Source organism: Erpetoichthys calabaricus, chromosome 2, assembly GCF_900747795.2.
Source record: "Erpetoichthys calabaricus chromosome 2, fErpCal1.3, whole genome shotgun sequence".
Lineage (NCBI taxonomy): Eukaryota > Metazoa > Chordata > Cladistia > Polypteriformes > Polypteridae > Erpetoichthys > Erpetoichthys calabaricus.
Window position 1 is genome coordinate 200,701,618 of NC_041395.2, and position 17,064 is coordinate 200,718,681.

Consider the following 17,064-nt stretch of genomic DNA (forward strand, 5'->3'; position numbering starts at 1 on the left):
GTAAGTGGCTGAGTATTTCAGTATAACAGCAATCGTGTCATTACGTGTGCCAGGTGTAAGTGGTTATCCGCTCAGAAAATGGTGCCTTACATGTTTCCCGGACAGATGAAAGGCTCTATAATGCCGTACATGATCTTCCACTCTCAGTTGTGGAACACAACCATACTCTGTCAGCCAGTGAAGTTCTGCAGCTTCGTGATTGCATATGTTTGAGGTTTATCAGCAAGCTCCACATATGGATGTTTCAAGGCTGCATTTAAGACACGCTCACATATGCTGTGAAGAACAACCACCATCCTTACTTGGCAAGGATACCTTCAGGATGGAAGGACAGAGGGAGACAGTTTATACAGAGCTTTATCTCCTCCAGGATGCTAGATGGCAGCGAGCCTAGTCTCAGATTCCCACCTGGGTGCCTGCAAGGCATGCTGGGTATTGTAGTCCCAGAGAACAGCCCTGATGTGTCACCATGGAGGCTGCCAGGGGGAGCTGCAGGATTGGGAGTCCCTACATCATGGGGATTCCACCTCACTCAGAAGTGCTGAAAGACCACTTCTGGGGGAGGCTAAAATAAAAGGAGATGCCTTCCTCAGATCAGAGAGCCCGAGTTAGGAGGAGGAGAGTAAAGCTTGTGAGAGGAGCATAGGAGGCATTGAGAAACAGAGAGAGGAAAAGACCAAAAGTATGCTGTATTGTCCTTGCTGTACTTGTGGCTGAGGTGGTGAGAAATCCTTATAAAAGAAGAGTTTTCCCCAAAATAAAAGACTCTTTGCCTTTTAGCCTGTATCCGTGCCCGTTTGTGCTGATTTTGGGGAGCTGCAGCGCCCCCTACTGTCCACATTGCATATTTACAAGGTGACTGTGATTTATAAATCATAAATTGCATAGAAATATGCGTATGCCAGATTTTATAAATCTGATTTTTTTTTTTTGGTGTAAGCATTTTCCTGTTTTAATTTTTGGTGAGCACATATTTTCACACTGAAATCCACACAAAGGTTTAAAAATTAGGCCCCAGGGATCTTCACTCACTGTCCTGCAGGGCTGCAGTGGCTGCAGAATTATGTTCCAACCAGTTTCCTAATTAGACAACAGTCCTTGCTGATAATAAAATGATATTTAACTGTATTGCTTGTTAGTGCTTTTATTCATCCAAGACAAATTTTAATTACATTGTAGAGTTTCTTCTTCTGAGAACATTATCCATATGTTTTGTGGACCAGAACAGATTTACACTTTACAATCCTCCAAGTTTCTCTCTCATTTACTTCTAAACATTTTATTAACACAGATACTTTATGATGCACATTTACCATTGTAAACAGAACCGGGTTAGCTGAAGAGCTGGCAGTTTATTTGTTGTTTGCGTTTCATTATTTACCATGGCTGGTTAAGAAAACAGGATACAAATAAAACCCAAATACAGCTGTTTAAAACTAAAATAGGCAATTAAGGGTTAGTGAGTTAATTAAAATTAAGCCCTTAAAAGACATATTGCTTTAGATGTAAATTAAGAACTTGGTTGAATTGAAAACCTGCAACCATTGTGGCCCTGCAGGACTGTGAGTGAAGATCTCTGCTATATAATATAATTAACATTTGTTAACACAAGTGACTTTTTAGAATAGGCTGGATTTTAGTGAATCTATTGCGTAATTGTGCGATATACTCTAAGATGTTTGTCGAAAGGAGGGCCTCTTCCTCCCAGCCTTCTTTAAGGATGTCCAATATGCCCCAAGGTTGTCGTCCGTATAATAATTCAAAGGGTGAAAACCCTGTAGAGGCCTGTGGGACTTCCCAATAGGCAAAAAGGATGAGGGAGAGGAGCTGATCCCAGTTCCTCCCATCCTCACTGACCACCATGCACAACATCTGTTTTGGGGTCTGGTTAAACCTCTCTACTAAACCATCGTTTTGAGAATGATACCCCAAGATTTTCAAATGTTTTATTTTCAGTAACTTAGCAGTTTCCCTGAACGTTTCTGAAGTAAAGGGCATCCCTTGGTCCGTTAGGACTTGTTTAGAGAATGCCGAATCACGAAAAGCTCTCTATCAATTCCCGTTACATAGTCTTGGAGTTAGCTCCAAGCTACAGAACAGGGTCACGTAATCCACTAGGATCATTATATGGCCGAGGGCTGTACAGGTCTCACCAGATCGACCCCAATTCGCTCAGGGGTAGGGGAATGAGAGGACCATGGTCCCTTCTGGGAATCTGACGTAGTTGACATTCTGGACAGAATACCCAAAAACGGCAGACCTCCTCATTGATTCCCAGCCAAAAGAATCTGGTCTTGATACGCTTGAGTGTTTTTTCAGGGCCCAGATGGGCTCCCAGGAGGTGGGTATGTGCCAGTTCACAGACCTGACACCAGTAAGTCTTGGGGATTAACAACAGTGTCTGCACCTCCCCCTCGTGTTCAGCTACCTGATATAAAAGATCATTATTCAGCACAAAGTGAGGACCTTGTGGTATAGGATGCTCTGTACGTTGGCCATCTATCAGAACGACTGCATTTTCAGTGAATTTGAGGGATTCATCATTCCACTGCTCCCTTTTAAATAAGGCCAGAGTCTGCCTGAATTGAAAATGCAGACTTGTGAGAGGATCGAAGGAGACCTCAAGGGGTGTGGTTCCCCCCATGCCACCGCTGTGCCTGGAGATGACGTAGTAGCAATCGACAGTCAGGGAGTCTCCACATCATTGTTAGAAGTCACCGTCTGCTGCTCTTCCGGGTGTAAATACAGCGTGGAGTCAACCAAGGATGCAGTCTCTGAGTCTATTACTAGGTCCAATGAACGTTTAGGAGTGGTAAGGGTAATACTGCTTTTACTGTTTGACCAGTCTTGACCCCAGTATATTTGGGAATGGAAAGTTTTCCATGACCGTGACCGCCAGTTTTTTTACAGTCCCCTCATGGCTGTCATAGCAGGAGGCAGACTTATACCGGCGGACATCCCCGTGTATACAGGCTAGACTCATCTTTGGTTTAAGCCATTGTCGCAGTAAAACCAAGTGGCAAGCAACAATTGAAACGTTACTGCCTGAATCAAAGAGGGCTGGTGTTTTGAATACGTTTAATATCACCTCTCCCATATGCAAAAAGGCCAGAGGAGCACTCTCATCCCCCGCTCTGTCTTACCACTGACCACTTTGTCACCATGCGGAGACAGCCACTGCGTATCAGGAGGTCCCGAGGTTTGCTTCGTAGTGTGGCTTTGGAGCTCAGGTATAGAGACACCAGCACATCTGTGATCACACAGGTCCTTTTCTGGTTATCCTGGATAGGTAACCGTTCGTATTGTCTCCAGGATCTCTATCAGAGAGACCATGTTTTTAATCGGCTGTCCCCAGGCTGGCTTGGCGAGCTCGCTGGGAAGTGCTCTGAGCAATAATGCACATGCCACCTATTCAACTATTTGGCATGGGCTATTGTGACCTGGTCGTAACCAGCAGCCGACTTTGGCCCATAGTCTCATGGCTTGGGGAGCCGTATGCAGTTGGGGATTAAATTCCCATTGAATTATTCTCCTTGACTGCCAACCTGGGGCACCCCTACCTTTAAGCAAGGGTTTTCCCCTTGTGGGGTTCTGCTCAACAGCCCCTTCTCCCGAGAACCCATACTCAGTCCCCAGTGTTCTCCTTTCTGAGCCTGGCTCTAGTCTGTGGGCCCTTCGTCCACCTGGCCAGGGTCCTAGATTAAAACCTTGGATCAAAGCACCCCTCAGGTCCCCTTTACCCACACCAGCTGACTCCAAGCCAGCAACTCAGGAACGGTACTTTCCCGCCAGTGTCCTTAATGGTTGGAGGTCTGGATGGTGTGTCGAGGCTTTCTTTTGGTTTGTCTCCCATTTCCTTATGGAGGCCATCCTGCCGACTGCGCCACTGTGAAATGATGAGCCTCAACACAAGACAAAGGTTTAGGGCAGCCACCAGTGTACTTGACCTTGGCTGCAAAAAGGCAAAGTTTTCAGTACAATAGTGTACAGAAGTGAGTCCAAAACTGTTCAAAGGAGGAAGGAAGTTGAGTTTTATAGAGATGTTTAAGGAAGTGATATCATCCTCGGGGCTAGGACAGGAAGTGGTGTTGTCCTCAGGGCTGGGACAGAAAGTGATATCCTCAGAGCCAAGGTAGAAGTGACATCCTTGTACTCAGGCAGAATTTTATGTGTCTGGTATGATGGGACAAAAATAAGAGGGTTGAGTGCACTATGCCACCCCCTGGCTGGGCATGGAATTCCTTTCTTTTGGTTCCTGTTGCTGGCTCCCATGCACACGTGTGTGAAAACAGCTACAAGGCGACAACCCCAACACGTGACAGCGTATATCTTCTGGAGTGTGCTAACTTGTAAGTCTGCTCTGTATAGTCCCTGTGGCCTCTTTGTTCTTCAGCTATTCACTGTGTGTGCCTAAAGAGGTCAATCACTTACTCTGCCAGTACTGCAAATGAACAAAATTAGAACAATTTTATGTATGCATCACTTCAAGATGGTGCTTATTAGTGAAAGGCACTATATAACATAAAGGGAGTTTTATTTAATAAACACACCTCCAGACACAGAACCTTGATAGTATTTAAGAACCTAAGGTGGTGTGAGCAGGCTGGAGTTCAGGTAATTACTCCTTACACACTGATTAAGTGTCAAAGAGCGGAAACGTGTTGCATGTCGATTAGTACATGTGAATAAGAATTTCATTCCTCTCTGTACATGTGACAATACTGAGGAGTAAGGACAAGAGGAACCATCGATGCTCTCCTGGGCAGGATGTATAAAAGCTCTTTGCACCAAAGCCATGTGTGCTTTTACTTTTTAATGTCTCCCTTTGCTTTTCTTTCCTTAAGTGTTCCGAGTAAACACATACAGTCCAGTTTATCAGGAACGGTTTTGGCTGCTGGGGTGAGATGGACATATAAGGATCCAGTTTTGCTTACAAACTCACTTCATCAGACTACGCTGGGTTGGCATGTTATTATTATTTTATCATTATCATTATTATTATGCTTGTTTTGCGAGTGTTCTTTAAGACCTCACTACGTCAGTTTTGAAAATGTCACAGTTAATAACTTAATGCACCTTTTAGTTTATTGCAATGTGTTTGTGATAATGTGACCTTCTGCTTTCTCCTTTTAACTGCCATTTCCAGCAGAAGACGTCTTGTGAAGTGTGCAGCTGCAGCAGGGTGGACTGTTGCTAGGAAGCCAGGCTGAGCGTGTGACTCTTTTGAAGTGGTACATTTGTGTGATCTCACTCTTCATTCAAGGCACTATAGAGAAAAATAACATTAGGTTATACTGGTGCTCACATGGCACAGGTTGCTTGGCCAGTACCTTTATATGTCAGTGACTGTATTTACCTTTTCTTTTCTATTCTTTCATACTTTGTCTGCCCTTTCGTGCTACTATAATAAACATAAATATTGTATAGGATTGTCATAACCCAAATAAAGATGGATGATCTCAGCTTTAATAGCAGCATCCACCTCCCATTATTTTGTTATACTGGGAGGAGCCCACAAACAATCTCATGTGTTACCAAACCAATAAAACCACATAAAAAAATTAACATATGCACCCCAACTGTTTCAACAGTAACTCGTGCATCTTTGAGGTCTTAAATTTAACTTTAAACACACTGAACTGGATTAAGCAGGTTTGAAAAGGTTACTCTAAGGCAGGTTTTACTAAACCAAAAATCTAAAAAGACACAACAAATACAGGGTGACGTGTGTTTTTGGGGGCACCAGGGATGGCACAGGACAGCAGAAAGTCCCAATACAAATTATATGAAAGAAGATCCCATGCTGGCAATTTGATAATTTTTCTATAAGTCAACAGGGGCACAGAAGAGACACCTCTATGTGGGTCTCTGGGTGAAGAGTTCACTTAGTCGGATATCTGTACTGTCACCTGAGAGAGCTCGATGACAGCTAATATGTGTCATACACATGTGAGTTCTTAACAATATTTGTATGTGTGATCCCATTGGCATAGCTGGTGGGTGGATTTGAGATTGAACCCACCCCCCAATACTGACTGATTCAAAGTGGATTTATAATTCATATACAGTGGAACTTCGGTTAACGAACTAATCCGTCTCTTTTCGCTAACCAAAATGTTCGCTAACCAAAGCAATTTTCCCATTGAAATTAATGTAAATACAATTAATCTGTTCCAGCCTCGGAAATTATGTAATTTTATTTTTTTAAGGGTTTTTCTGTGATGAAAAATATAGAAAAAAATGTATATGTCATTAGTACAAACAAATAAACTAAATTAAATAAAACAGCACTGTATTTACCTTGTTTGTTGTAGTTGGTGTCATAGGTGGATGGCAGAGGAGGAGGAGAAGTAAGCTACTGTTTTGATGGGGAATCCCCCTCCATAAAAACATTGGGTAACACTGATTTTGGGGTATATTTTCACATCGCGATTCCTTTTCTTGGGGCACAACAAAGCGATCTAATAAGATTTGTCTTTTTCTTTGCTGCAGAATTTTTCTAAAATGCGATATTGCATTGTCATTCATTATGTTAATTGCCCCATTAGCCACAACTTTGTTAGGGTGGTGCTTCTCAATAAATTCCTGCACATCATTCCACTTATTGCAGATTTCCTTTATCTGAGCACTGTTGATTTCCTCCCTAACCTCCTCTCCTTCTGATGAATGCTCTTCCTGTAAGGCTTTCACCTGTTCTTCCTGCAAGGCAACCAGCTCTTCTGTGGTTAGATCAGTGTTTCTCAACCTTTAAGTATTTGCGACCCGAGTTTTCAGAACAGTTTTAATTGTGCCCCCCTAACGTTTTTTTGAAACCCTAATAAAATTTATTCCTATACTTTTTGCTACCAATACACCGCTACAAGTTTAAAATTTTCCTACGAATAGTGAAATTACGCCACATATGGCAACATTCATGCCCCCTTTTTTGTTACTTCAGGGGGAGCGCCCCACTGTTTGAGAACCGCTGGGTTAGATCATCTTGATGGTCCTCCATCAACTTCTCCACTTTAGCATCATTGACCACTAATCCCATACTCTTCCCAATGGACACAATTTCATTCACTACTTCGGCAAAGCTCTCTGCTTCAAATCCCTCGAAGTCTCGGACACAACTTGGCCAAAGTTTCATCCAGGCAGATGGCAATGTGTGGAAAGAGACCTCACTCCAGGCTTTGTCAATGAGGTTGGTGCAGTGGAGGATGTTAAAGTGCTCCTTCCAAAAAACTCGAAAGGTCAAATCAGTGTCATTAGTGACCTGGAAACACCTGGAAAACAGTGCCTTGGTGTATAGCTTCTTGAAACTGGAAATGACCTGCTGATCCATCAATTGCAATAATGGAGTAGTATTGGGTGGAAGATATTTGACGTTGATGAAGTCAAACTCGATATCCAGGTCTTCCTCCAAACCTGGTGGATGCGCAGGAGCATTATCCATTAACAGAAGACATCTAAGAGGAAGATCCTTTTCTTGAAGATAATTTTTGACAGTTGGGGCAAACACTTCTGTCAGCCAATCCATAAATAAGGTCTGAGTTACCCATGCCTTGCTATTTGCCCTCCATTGTACAGGCAGTTTAGACTTTATCACATTATTGCACTTAAAGACACGGGGATTTTCACCGTGGTAGATTAAAAGTTGCTTGACCTTAAAGTCACCACTTGCATTAGCGCAAAATAAAAGTGTAAGCCTGTCTTTAATAGGCTTGTTTCCAGGTAGTGTCTTCTCCTCTTGGGTGATGTAGGTTCTTCTGGGCATTTTTTTCCACAATAACCCTGTCTCGTCGCATTTAAGCACTTGATGCGAGACGTAGCCTTCACTTTCAACAGCTCCGCGAATTCATCCACAAATGCTTTTGTTGCTGTTTCATTTGAACTTGCAGCATCCCCGTGCCTTATAACACTATGAATTCCACTTCACCAGCGAAAATGATCAAAGCACCCTATACTTGCTTTAAAGTCTCGCTCGTTGGCACTTGCACTGGGTGTTTTGGTCAACAAATCAATGTGTAACTGCTTAGACTTTTCACAAATTATTGCTTCGCTAACACTATCTCCAGCCAGCTGCTTTTCATTTATCCAAATTTATAGCAGTTTTTCCACTTCATCTAGCACTTTAGACCTTTGTTTCGTTAATACAGTCACTCCTTTAGCCACTTCAGCTGCCTTAAATGCCTCTTTGATAGATAGATAGATAGATAGATAGATAGATAGATAGATAGATAGATAGATAGATAGATAGATAGATAGGATAGATTAGATAGATAGATAGATAGATAGATAGATAGATAGATAGATAGATAGATAGATAGATAGATAGATAGATAGATAGATAGATAGATAGATAGATAGATAGATAGATAGAGATACTTTATTAATCCCAAGGGGAAATTCACATCTCCAGCAGCAGCATACTGATACAAAAAAAACAATATTAAATTAAAGATTGATAACAATGCAGGTAAAAACAGACAATAACTTTGTATAATGTTAACGTTTACCCCCCCGGGTGGAATTGAAGAGTCGCATAGTTTGGGGGAGGAATGATCTCCTCAGTCTGTCAGTGGAGCAGGACAGTGACAGCAGTCTGTCGCTGAAGCTGCTCTTCTGTCTGGAGATGACACTGTTTAGTGGATGCAGTGGATTCTCCATAATTGATAGGATCCTGCTGAGCGCCCGTCGCTCTGCCACAGATGTCAAACTGTCTAGCTCCATGCCAACAATAGAGCCTGCCTTCCTCACCAGTTTGTCCAGGCGTGAGGCGTCCTTCTTCTTAATGCTGCCTCCCCAAGTCGATTTCACCATATTATATTCCTTTGTGATGTCGGAAACACGAATGCCATTTTCCAATTTTGCTATAATTTCTTTCTTTACTGCTACGCTAACACGTTTCCTACTGCCACTATCACTAACATGTTTCTCTTTCTAAGGTGCCATAACGAGTAAATATGCAAATAAAAAATAACATCGAAACTGAAAAAATAACAGAAAAGTAACGTTAGTAAACATAACACTCAGAAAAGCAATGTTTAAAGCAAGCGTGCCAAAGCATAAATGAGCACGAACGCACAAAAACCGGTCTGTGCTTGTGTTCATTATCCAAATTTCGGTCGTTAACCAAGACAAAAATTGTTCAAAATAAAAGTTTGATAACCAATTTTTTTGTTAAGTAGTGCGTTCGTTAACCGAGGTTCCACTGTACTTTCTCATCCCCCATCAAATTAATTCCTGGCATAACCCTTTTGTGGACCTTATCCTTTATGAATAGTTTGCGACAAATGAGAATCTCTTCTTAAAAATGTGACATCTGAAGAGACAGAATTGCCACAATTTGTATCCATTCATCCATTTCCTTAAGATGTTTAGCCCACTTGAAGCTGGTGGACAGACTGAGTCTAATCGGGATGCATTGGGCACAAGATAGGAGCCAAACTTGAATGACATTCAAGTCCAACTAATTCAGTTAAGGGTGGGCTGGGGCCTATTCCTGAAGCACTAAATATGGCAAAAGCAACTGTAGACTGGAGCCACTCCATTGCAGAGCCAACATGCATTACACCCACTTTGAATCAATTGGAATCACCAATTAAATAAACATTCAAATCTTTGGTGATGCGTGAAGACAACTGGAGTACATCATAGAGAAAGAAGAACATGCATATACCTAACAGCCAACGAATGGGCAGGTACAAATGAACCCAGCACAATGCGTCACTGAGACAACAGCGTTATTAAATTACATTACACACAGATATCAGAGGAAATACCATGCAGGCAGGTGAAGAATGTACAAACTCCACGTGAGCAATGAGCAGGTGTTGGATTTGAACTCAGAACACTGGATCTCAGAGGCATCAGTGCTGACCACTGAGCCACAATGCTCCCTCTAGGCCACTTTTTAACTCTAGTAAATCATTATCTATAGGGGCAATCCAGGGGCTTGAACTGATATAATTAAAAGGTTTGCAAAATCTTTAAAAAAAAAAAACCTCATCCCTGCAGTGTGGACTAAAATTCCCAGGTGGAGCTCATCTTATGCTATAAACAAAGTGCAATAAATGGTGCAGGGTCCCAGGACTCTCTTACTAATCCTTTGGATACCTTGAAATTCTGAAAATAAAAATGGTGGCAGTTCCCAGTTCCCAAAAAAAACTACCATCTATATATGTAAAATTGAATGAGGTTTTTTAGGTGTTTGCTTTCATGAAATTTTGCATGTACATTGCCATTGGTCCAATGTCAAATGCAGACTATATGGTGTATTGGGGAGAGGGGTCGTAATAGAAGGGGTAACCCAAAAAAATCAGGACCAACACAGGGACTAGAAATCCCATCAGGCAGCAGGTATGCACTACGACTGGTTGGAGGATGCCTGCAGTGTGCACAAAATGTTGTAATAGCCAAAGTGTGATCTCATTACAGGTACGACATTTTCTTCTCAGCTTATATTGGTAATAATTTCTTTGCCTTTCCTTAAGAATATTTTATCACATTGTGGGTTTTATTTAGCCTTGTTGAATTTTCAAAAGACAGCTTTTGCCCATTTATTTATACCCAGGCAACACCGGGAACTTTGGCTAGTGGTATTAAAACTACACAGTGACCATTTCTGGCTTTGTGAGAAAATATAGTAGTCAGCAGACAGCTACTCACAGTGGCAACAGACTGGACAGAGGCTGGACTGAGTTAGAAGATTGAGTGGGAATGGGCTGAGCAGGGCTTAATACTTGAGATGCTGAAGAGTATGACAGTGGATTTCAGAAAGTAATGGAGAATGCTAACACCAGCAGACTGGTTAACATGTGTATGATGCAATTTGTCTTCCTAATGTACATCCTACCTGGCAGCATTTGCCATAGCTAATTTTGATATTCAGTGTTGAGCCAACACTGGTGCACCAACAGGAAGAACCCCCCCCACCACCACCACCCCACCCCAATTACACAAGTGAAAAGTGAGACATAGAGTTGCTTGTAAGGAGAGTTGCTATACAAAACATAACTTCTATTCATTCATTTCTTCAAACCTGCTTATTCAATTACAAAATTATGAGAGTGGGAGGCAGGGAGGAGGGTGAGGGCATCAACAAACAAAACAGGAACCCACTCTGGATGGATTTCTAAAACACTCAAACTTAATTTGGCTGTGTGTATGCAAGATCCTGAAGTTTCATAGAATATGTACTTGAAATGAGAATAAAAGTCAAAGTTTTATTCTGGCCAAAAGTGTTTTCTGTTTTTATTTATTAGAGGTGCACTCTTAAAGAAATACTCCTCCCATAAAAATAGTTTGTACTGGTTGCTGGAAAACGCTTCTAATTTCATGTTTAGGACCCAATAGTGACCAATGCTGAACAATGGCAATATGAATAAAAATAAATAAATAATCTTACACTACTTATGTTGCTGAAATATTATTAATAATTACTTTGTATATCATGAGTACCTGGTTCTGAAACAGCCACAACCCCTGGCATCAGAACATCTGGAACCTCTGCATTTTGACTATCAGACATATATATGTATGGAGGATGCTCTCATCTTCATGCTCCACAGAGACTACTCCTACATGGACAAAGCAATCTTTTGATTTTTTACAGTGCCTTTAACAAACTTCTGCCTCATCAACTAAGGAAAATGTTTAAGGCTATGATCTTGATTCCCCCACACTCTCCTGGATCATGGACTACCTGACCAGCAGCCAGCAGATTGTGAGGCTAAGGGACAATGGTGGTTTGTAATGCTTGTGTACCTCTGGGAAATGCCCTGTCTCCCTTCCTGTCTACCATTTACACAGCAGATTTCCAGCACAATACCAGCACTTGCCATCTGCAGAATTCTTAGATGACTCTTAAATCATAGACTGCAATCAATAATGGTGGCAAGTCAGAGTACAGTAGACTTGTGTAGGACTTAGTCTTGTGGTGTAGGGAGCATAACATCAGAAAGACAAAAGAGTTGGTGGTGGACTTCCAGCATGCCAAAGAGCTTCCAAGATCTGTCATCATTCAGTGGGAGGACATGGAAATGGTGCAGAGCTACAAGTACCTGGGGGTTCACGTAAACAACAAACTGGACTGGTCTGATCACACACTGGTGCTGTGCAAGAAGGATCAGAGCAGACTGTATTTACTAGGGAGAGTCAGGTCTTTTGATGTATGTAGCAAGCTGCTGGAAATATTCTATGAGTCCATAGTAGTGTCATTTTCCTCTTGGCTGTTATTCATAGTTTAATGTCTGTCGTGTTTAATTTTGTATCATTTAATTGCATCAATGTTTGTTTTATTTATTATGTATGTTTTTCTTTGTGTATGTTAGAAAAGGAAAATGGCCTTAGTTTTGTCCCTTGTGCTTTGTAGGTGGTCCCACAAGGGGTGGAGCCACCTGCTCATCACTGATATTTAATGGAGGAATGTGCTGGGAGTGGGGAGTGCTTTGGCGAGTTACTGTGCTATTGCTTTGCTTTGTGTTTCCTGGATTCTCGACTATGTTCTTTGTTTTTGACTCTTACAATCTGTTTTAGAACCGTGTTTACTATTTTTTTAACCTCTGCTCCGTCTTGACTACGATTTTTGGATTTTGTACTGGGATTGTGTATTTCATATTTTGGAAGCTCTGCTTTCAACCATGACTTTTGGGAGTCTATATTGGGACTTTGCTTGCTGTGTTTGCCTTGGCTTTTCAGACATCTCCTTTGTGCTCTTTGGAACTTTATGCTTTTTTTTGTGAAAATAAACCTTCAATTTTATTAAGTTTTGCTTTGGCCCTTTGGGTTTCTAGTTGGGGATTTTTGATGGTATTTCCCCTTTTTAGTGGACAACCTTGGAAGTGTTTTTTTGGCAGCTGTGCATTCAGAACTCAATGATTTCACGACAGGTAGCCAGTGTGGTGTTCTACACTGCAGTCTCCTGGAGAAGCAAATTGAGTAAATCCGGGGGCAGCAGCTTGAGCAGAGATGCCCAGACTTCCCTCTCCCCAGCCACTTCTATTAGCTCTTCTAGGGGAATCCCGAGGCGTTCCCAGCCCAGCCGAGTAACATAGTCCCTCCAGCTTGTCCTGGGTCTTCCTCAGGGTCTCCTCACCAGGGAGGCGTCCAGGAGGCATCCTGATCAGATGCCCGAGCCACCTCATCTGACTCCTCTCAATGCGGAGGAGCAGTGGCTCTATTCTGAGCTCCTCTCGGATGACCAATTTTCTTACCCTATCTTTAAGGGAGAGCCCAGACACTCTGCGGAGGAAACTCATTTCAGCCACTTGTATTCGCAATCTCGTTCTTTTGGTCACTATCCACAGCTCATGACTACAGGTGAGGGTAGGAACGTAGACCGACCGGTAAATTGAGAGCTTTGCTTTATGGCTCAGTTCCTTTTTCACCACAACAGACCGATGAGGAGCCCACATGACTGCAGATGCTGCACCAATCCGCCTGTCGATCTCCCACTCCATTCTTCCCTCACTTGTGATCAAGACCCCGAGATACTTGAACTCCTCCACTTGGGGCAGGATCTCACTCCCAACTCTGAGAGGGGACTCCACCCTTTTCTGGCTGAGGACCATGGTCTCGGATTTGGATGTGCTGATTCCCATCCCAGCCGCTTCACACTCAGCTGCAAACTGATCCAGAGAGAGCTGAAGATCATGGCCTGATGAAGCAAACAGGACAACATCATCTGCAAAAAGCAGTGACCCTATCCTGTGCCCACCAAACCAGACCCCCTCAACACCCTGGCTGCACCTACAAATTCTGTCCATAAAAATTATGAACAGAATCGATGACAAAGGGCAGCCCTGGCAGAGTCCAACTCTCACTGGAAACAGGTTCAACTTACTACCGGCAATGTGGACCAAGCTCTTACACCAGTTGTACAGGGACCGAACAGCCCTTATCAGGGCGTCCGGTACCCCATACTCCCGGAGCACCCCCCACAGCATTCCCATGAGGGACATGGTCAAATGCCTTTTCCAAGTCCACAAAACACATGTAGACTGGTTGGGCAAACTCCCATGCACCCTCCAGGACACTGCCGAGGGTGTAGAGCTGGTCCATTGTTCTGCGACCAGGACGAAAACCACACTGTTTCTCCTCAATCCAAGGTTCGACTATCTGATGGACCCTCCTCTCCAGAACCCCCCGAATAGACTTTTCCAGGGAGGCTGAGGAGTGTGATCCCTCTGCAGTTGGAACACACTCTCCGGTCCCCCCTTCTTAAAGAAGGGGACCACCATCCCAGTCTGCCAATCCAGAGGCACTGTCCCCGATGTCCATGTGATGTTGCAAAGGCGTGTCAAACAAGACAGTCCTACAACATCCAGAGCCTTGAGGAACTCCGGGCGTATCTCATCCACCCCAGGGCCCTGCCACCAAGGAGTTTTTTGACCACTTTTGTGACCTCAGTCCCAGAAATGGGAGAGCCCACCTCTTAGTCCCCAGCCTCTGCTTCCTCATTGGAAGGCATGTTAGAGGGATTGAGGAGGTCTTCGAAGTACTCCCCACACCGACCCACAACGTGCCGAGTCGAGGTCAGCAGAGCACCACCCCCACCATACACAGTATTGACACTGCATCGCTTTCCCCTCCTGAGATGCCGGATCATGGACCAGAATCTCCTCGAAGCCATCTGGAAGTCATTCTCCATGTCCTCCCCAAACTCCTCCCACGCCCGAGTTTTTGCATCAGCAACCACCGAAGCTGCATTCCGCTTGGCCTGCCAGTACCTATTAGCTGCCTCCGGAGTACCACAGGACAAAAAGGTCCTGTAGGACTCCTTCTTCAGCTTGACGGCATCCCTCACCGCCGGTGTCTATCGGCCGGTGTTTTGGGGATTGCCGCCACGACAGCCACTGACCACCTTACAACCACAGCTCCGGTCAGCCGCCTCAACAATAGAGGCACGGCACATGGCCCATTCGAACTCAATGTCCCCCACCTCCCACAGTACATGGTCAAAGTTCTGCCAGAGGTGGGAGTTGAAGTTACTTCTGACAGGGAACTCTGCCAGACATTCCCAGCAGACCCAACTCACCACCAGATGGTGATCAGTTGACAGCTTCGTTCCTCTCTTCACCCGAGTGTCCAAGGCATGTGGCCACAAGTCCAACGTCATGTCCACAAAGTCGATCATCAAACTGAGGCCTAGGGTGTCCTGGTGCCTGGTGCACATATGGACACCCCTATGCCTGAACATGGTGTTCATTATGGACAAAATTGAGTTAAATTGACACAAAATGCATTAACAAACTTATTAGGAAGGCCAATAAACTGGAAGCTGGTGTGGAAAAAGCAACTGTGGCAAAATTGGATGCCATCATAAAAAATGCCCTCCATCCCCTACAGTAGACACGCTCCTGAAGCGTATTTAGCCACAGATTCATTCCACTGCAAGTGTGCTAAGAAGTGCCTCTGGAGATCTTTTATATCTGCTGCTTTCAGGCAATTCAATGCTGCATCCTGATATCCCAGACTTAAAACTTATATTCTTTCTTGATTGATTGATTGATCGATCAATCGTTTGATTGATTGATTGATTGATTTTGTTATTCGTCCTGTTGTCTGTACCTTTGGTTTTTATGTTACTATCTACTACATACTGTACATCTAAATTTTCCCTTGGGATTATTAAAGTGGGCGGCACGGTGGCGCAGTGGGTAGTGCTGCTGCCTCGCAGTTGGGAGACCTGGGGACCTGGGTTCGCTTCCCGGGTCCTCCCTGCGTGGAGTTTCCATGTTCTCCCCGTGTCTGCGTGGGTTTCCTCCGGGTGCTCCGGTTTCCTCCCACAGTCCAAAGACATGCAGGTTAGGTGGATTGGCAATTCTAAATTGGCCCTAGTGTGTGCTTGGTGTGTGGGTGTGTTTGTGTGTGTCCTGCGGTGGGTTGGCACCCTGCCCGGGATTGGTTCCCTGCCTTGTGCCCTGTGTTGGCTGGGATTGGCTCCAGCAGACCCCCGTGACCCTGTGTTCGGATTCAGCGGGTTGGAAAATGGATGGATGGATGGATGGATTATTAAAGTTTGTTTTTACCTAATCTAATGGAATTCTGGAAAACTCATTTTAAAATATAAACAGGAAATCTGCATCCCCATAATACTTTGCTTTTGAACAGAGGACAGGATTCTTGACCAATGAATGGGGGGGAGAGGCAAATCTTCAATTCAAAAGCAAAGTACTACTGTATGGGAATGTGTGTGTCCTGTTTATATTGTACACAGTGAGTTTTTCAGAAGTACTGTATTATAAATATTTTATCAAAAAATACCTGCATTTTGCACATTTTAGTCATACAACTTGATAAAGAACATATGGATTATGGAACAGGAGTTACATGAGAATTTATTTTCTTTTTCCATGGATGTTTTTCACATTGTTTGCCATTGTCCAGTGTTGATCACTATTGGGTGCCATTCTATGAGAATCATTGTTTGGTACTTTCTCCAAAAAAACCATGAGATTAAAAATGTTTCTCAGCCACCACTACAAATTACATGGGGTATGTAAAAAACATTTTTGGGTGGAGTATTTCTTCATAAGTTATATCAATCAATCAATCAATCAATCAATCGATCGATCGATCAATCAATCAATCAATCAAGGACTCTTCCTTCAGAAAATGTAATCACAAGTGCTTTGACATAAACCTGTGCAATATTCTGTTGTGGTGCCTAAGTCCACCTGTCAGTCACCACTGCTGTGTAGCACAACCTTAACAAAGGCTTTTCTTGGTTTATGCAGCAGTGAGTGCCTAACGCATACACTACTCCAAGTCCCTATCCTTAAATGTCTCTTTTTCAGTCCAGCAACTGGTGGTTTATTTCCTAGGCAGTATATTATTCAAAGGGCAGCAATAAGTTGCTCTCTATTAACCTCAGCCATGCTACATTAGTAAAGGAAGCAGGCATCCAACTGGGGGTCTCCCCACTTCATTGGAACTTCACAAATGAAAATTCATTTTTAAATTAGTTAGGCTTAGCTTTACATGGGAATGCATTGGAATGATTTACAGTACTCTTCATTAGCTGCCATCTGGAATGTCAAGGTTTCAAACAAATTATTAAACCCCCCACAGGATGAAGTG